This window comes from Pistacia vera, unplaced genomic scaffold (genome assembly GCF_008641045.1).
Source record: "Pistacia vera cultivar Batoury unplaced genomic scaffold, PisVer_v2 Contig757, whole genome shotgun sequence".
Taxonomy (NCBI): domain Eukaryota; kingdom Viridiplantae; phylum Streptophyta; class Magnoliopsida; order Sapindales; family Anacardiaceae; genus Pistacia; species Pistacia vera.
In genome coordinates, this window is record NW_022196620.1 from 528,937 (window position 1) to 534,936 (window position 6,000).

The window sequence follows — 6,000 nt, forward strand, 5'->3', positions numbered from 1 at the left end:
GAATTGTTTGTGTTGAGGAAGTTTGGGTGTATGCTTGTAAAGTTTGTGAGTGCATAAGGAAGTTTGGTGATTGTTGGGGTGTGATTGTTGATTTCGAAATTGATAGGGTGAATTGAGGAATTGAATTGAAGTTGTGAGATGTGTGCAGTAGTGTTAGAGTAGGCAGTTGAATTGCTGATTTTGGTGGTAGAGTGTAGAGAGTTCTTTTGAGAGAAAATGCCACTCAAAGCAGTTCCAAAGGGTAAGGGCAAGTAGGTCGATAATAGATTTGTGAATGAGAAGGCTAAGCAGCGTTAGGAAGTAGCAATTAAAAGAAAAGACAAGAGTTTTATTGCTGAGAGAGGATTGGCCACTGTAAATGCAGAAGTTTGGATCAAAAGGAAAGGTTGGGACGTCTTTCTGCTTGAACCGAAGCATTTAGCCATAAAGCCAATTGTAAGAGAGTTTTATGCAAACTTCCCTAAGTGTGAGCCTGGGCATGTATATGTGAGGGGTATTAAGGTGCCAGTTAGTGCAAAGATCATCAATGAATTCTACCAGATTGATCCAATTTACCGTGATGAGTATGTAGAATTCAAGGCTAAGGAGATTAATTATGATGAGATACTCAAGGTTTTAGCAAAGCCAGGTACCTCTTGGGAATTCTCGAAGAAGGGAAGGAGAAGCATAAAAAGGACTACTTTGATTCCCATGGCTAGAATTTGGCAATACTTTGTCTGTGCGACGATGGTTCCAGAAACACACTATAGTTCAGTGGCTTTTGAGCGAGCACTCTTACTTTATGCCATTGCCACTAGAAAGAAGATGGATGTGGGGAATATCATAATGGAGAATATAAAACATGCAGCCAAACCAGGGAGAGCAAGTTTTGCCTTCCCACATCACTGAGATTTGTATGAAAGTTGGAGTCAAGAAGGCAGATGATGAACCACTTCTTCATCCGGCGTTAGTCCTCCACCAAGTCTATTATTATAAGCTCCTAGATCGTTGTACCATTAGAGAATCCAGTTCAAGCTCAAAAAGACCAAGAACCACAACCTCGACCATAACTCCTGTTCCATCTCCCACGATAAAAGAGATGCTACAAAATATCCTGAAAAAGATGGACAGAATGGAAAGGCGTCAAGATTGGATGGCAGATCAGACCCACACATTGTACGAGATGCAATCGAAGTGCTGCACCAATCTGGGCATTGATTTAGCCGATTTCTAATGGCAAGAATAGTAAGAGGAAGAGGAAGATCAAAGTCAGGATGATGCCATGGAGGAAGAGGACGACACTGATGGAGAGGATGTAGATGAATGAGTCTAGAATACATTTTTGTTTTGTTTTATTTTTTTACATTGGAACTCAATTTTTCTTGTTTTAACGTTTACTTTGTTTTTCATGCTTCGGTTGTAGGTTTAGTTGGTTAAGGTCTGAGAATGAGATGTAATTTTTCCCTAATCTGTGAGGTTTTCTAACACATTTTGGACACTTGAGTTTATGTGTTTTGATAGATTTTGCTGATGGAGAAGACGATGAAGAGATGTCCAGATTTGAGCTCACTTTGATCTTCACGGATTAATCAAGGGAGTATCTCACACCTTATGATCGTTTTTTTTTTTACTCCAATGTGCACTATTGATTGACATTGAGGACAATGTCGTTTTCTGTTTGGGGGTAGAGAAAAATTTAGAAATTTTTGCATGTTTTAATTAACTTTTATCTTTGTGTGTTTTATTGTTTTTGGGTTGTGTGTTGAGTTAGTTTGTGTGTTGTTTTAGCTACCTAGATGATTTGCATTAGTCCATGATGAGATTTTGATTGTTGGGATTTTATTTATAGAAAATGCGAAGCATTGCTTCAAGTTTAGGTTGGTTAACTTGATTTAGCTTGAGGTTCGTTGAGCGGTTCAACCACCATTTTCATTCTTTCGGCATGCTTAGAAACATTTTATGTGGTTAGGTGAAGTCTTGATAATGTTGGTGGACTCTAGAACCTAGTTGAGAAGTGCTTGAGGCGAAATTCTAGGATTAGACATTGTTGAGGAAATGATTTAGGCATTTTTCGGAACGTTTGAGCCTTTCTAGCCAACCCATGAATGAATCTTTCCCTAGTCACCCATTTGAACCCTATGAGATTATCATTGCCTTAGTTTTCTTGTAAACCAAAAATTGTCCAATCCCTATACCCTAAACCTGTCATCATACCCTTTAAGAGAATTTCGAACCTAATGTATAACACAAAAGAGCTTAGAGAGTTGTGTGAAAAAGCGATGGACCAAAATCTTAAGTTTGAGGGTTGCAAAAAGGGCAAGAAGAAAGGGAAATTGACCTCAATGGTGTTGTAAATGTTGTATTAAAAAAAATATAAATTTTTAGTTCAATTCAAAATCAAAATAAGAAATGCATTCGTTTGAAGGTTGTAAAATAGTTGAAACTTTGATTGGTGGTTGAAAAAGAAAGCGGAGATTGATGTAGCTCTTAATGTTTGCATGAGGAAAAACCGAGTTCTCTTACCTTGTTTATGCTATCCTTTTCCTTCGAACCCACTACCCGAGCCTAACGTTACAAGCTTGCAAAGACTTTTTGATCCTTAGTGATGTCTAGTCCACATTAGTGGAGAGTAGTTCGATACTTAGGCTTATGGAGTCTACCACAATTTGATAAACTTTGCATTTCTGCATAAAGTAACCCGGGAAGTCAGAAAGTGGATTGAAGTGGGGATTACCTACTTAGGGGACCGATAGAGAAAGATAGTCAATCAATTTATAACTTCTTGAAGTGTTAAGCATTTTCTTGTAATAATTGTTCGACAATTTTTTAGACTTGCATTTGCAATCAATTCTAGGCATCTCTTTTGTTTTTTATTTTAAGTTTTAATTTTCTGTTTTTCTGTTGTTTTTCTTTAGTCTAATTTTGTGACTTATGTTCGAGGATGAGCATACCTTAAGTTTGGGGGTATTTGATAATCCTAGGATTATACTGTTTTTCTGTACTTTTTGGTAGGATTTTGGATACTTCTTAAGTCGTTTTGTGCCTGAATTGCAACTTAAACTCATATATTTTACGTTTCAGGCGAAAAAATGCAGATGGAACAAAACAGAGCAAAATTGAGTTTCTGGACTCGAAATCAAGAGAAATTTAGGAATCGTGGAAATTCTAATGCGGAGTGGAAGTAGTATGAAGCTTGAAGCTTGTTCCTATCGGGGATCACAAAGATCAAAGATTCAAGCGAAGAAGCAAGTGGAGGGCAGTTTCATAATTTCATAATAGATGAGCAAAGTTCATCACGGCAAAGATAATTCTCTGCCACGGCAAGCTAGCCTCGGGTCAGATGGTTCAGCGAGATTTCAATTCGATGCCGCGGCAAAGTTTATTCTTCGCTGCAGCGAAAACTAAAATTCTTCTATTTATTAAAACGTTGCGTTTTAAATGTATTGCATTAGAATCCTAGGTTTTTGGCCGACTATTTAAGAGAGCCTTAGCTCATTTTTGAGGAGTTCGGATTTTGAGAGAAGAAGAGGAAGAAATTGGAGGTTAGAGCAATTTTAGGTCTTCATTTAGGGAAGATTTCATTCTCTTCTTACTGTTTTAGTATGTTGAATTCTTTACTTACAGTTTATTGTCTGAATTTCTCAAATTTAAATATGAACTAATCCACTTTTGGGTTAGGGTTTTGACCTAACTTTGATTACAATGGTTTAATTTAATCTATTTTAGATGTTGTTTTTATTTTCTATTGCATTGGATTTTGTATTTATTCTTGTTCTTAATGAAATTGAATTAAATGTTGAGCATTATGAGACTGAGAAGTGATTCATGTGTTAGCCTCTTAAAGTAAATACCATAGTTTAATGAACGCTAGAGATAGGTTCGTAGATCTATGAAATCACTTTAGGGTTCCATTTAGCTTAATAGACTTTGAACTATTAATCTTCATTTTGTTGGGCGCAGAAGCTTAATAGGGATAAGTAGGGAAATATAGCCTAAGAAGGTATGTTTTACAACTTAGGGAATTCGATTTATAATCCTCGCATGTGAGTTTAATAGCAACATCAACCGCAAATTGAATCAGAGTAACTTAGCATTTTTGTAATCAGTTGATATTTTCTTAATTTGTTAGAATTTTAATTTACATTATTGATTTTTTGTTAATTTCTGTTTTTGTGTCCCACAAATCCAAGAATCTTTATTTTCTTCAACTGGTTACAAAACTAGGAAAATTAGTACTTAACACACAATCCTCGTGGGAACGATACTCTATCCATCATTTTATTACTTTTTGCGACTAGTGCACTTACTACACATATGCATGTTTGTGAAGTCAAGCATTAGCCTACATTAGACAAAACCGGTAAAATAGTAAATCTCGTAAATTCCTTATATTGATTATTGGTCTAATACAACTATAAGATTTTATACCTTGACATTAGGATCAAACCAATATTTGCAAAGAAAATTCCAATTATCTCGAGTCAAACTGTTTTCTTTTGGCTTGTTTCTTTGTGCCTCCTCAAGTGTTGTAAACTTCTTAAAATAGTTGTGCAACTTATACTGTGCATTCCCAGATCGATTCTTCAACAATTGCTCAATCTTCTCTTGTATTGCTTCATCACCTATGTCTTCAATTTCCATGTGGAGCTAAACAAATAATAGGTTACACTTTATTACTGTAGGCAATTGTCACAGTTGAAAGAAAGAAAACAAGTATGCATGCTAGCTACTTGTTGAAAGAAGAAGAACATATGAAACTCTCTGTATGTAATACCCATTAAGTGACTCTATATAGTGATCAAATAAACCAAATATATATCTATGTCTCTATTAATGAATAGTACATCTAATAAAGAATGATCATATAACCTAATATGTGTCTATTTCTCAAATCATATCAAGTAAAAGAAAATAGAATTATTGTTCCCAAAAAAAATTAATAAATAATGAATACACTTCCATCTAAGTTATCCAGTGCAAGCTTGAAATCATGAACCTCCACATCCTTCCATTTAATTGGTACAAGTATAAACTTCCGAGAAATTACTCCTAGTTGAATTGACAACTTAGCTGACTAAACTCTATTTACTGGCCTTCCCTTATCCAAATCAACTTGCACTTTCAACTTCTTACCAAAGGCTTTGTTCAGTTTACTTAGGCCTTTTTTTGTGTGCTTCACTTTGGTTGAGGTGGAATCTATTGTGACAAAAATGAAATTTATCATTAGTAGTAAAAAGACTTATACTATTAATGAAAACATATAAGGAAGACTAAAATTTTAAGCAATTTAATGAGAGCCCAAAGTTATAGTAGGAAGAGTGACCTCCTCCGAATGAGATAAGGTGATAGAAGGAGCAATGGGAGGAGTAGGCTGAAATTGTTCATCTTGCAAATAGACAACCTGAGGAACATCTTCAACTGAATTAAGTGAAACAGTTGTACCGCTAGTTTATGCATGAGAAGGAATAGTTGCAGATTTCCCCATAGCCTTAGAGCGACGTTGTAAAACTAAAACCATCTTCTACAATAAAGTACCTATCATAATAAAAACATATTAATCTATTATAAGATGCAAAATAACATAAGCTATATAGACATGTAATCAAAATGTCAAAAATCATTAAGTTACATTACCAAATTTATGTATCAGAATCTGTATCATTATCATCACAACAATTGATTTCCTCTTATTCATCACTATCATAATAAATGAACTCATATTCTTTCAAATTTCTTTTCTTACATTCTACTATATTGGCTTCCAAATTTTTTGGATTTATATCCCCTCTCAACAATAAATCAATTTCTTCATCCCCGTTCGTAGCCACATTCACATTTTCTTCCAACTCATTTTCTTGATAAATTTCATCATTTGAACTAGATAATTCTTTCTCATTTATTGCCTTCGTTTGTAATTATTACTTGCCAATTCTTTCCCAACTTTGTGTCTGGAACATAAAAAATTTGTTTCACTTGACAAGCTAATACATAAGAATCATTTTCGTACCAAGTGCGATTGAC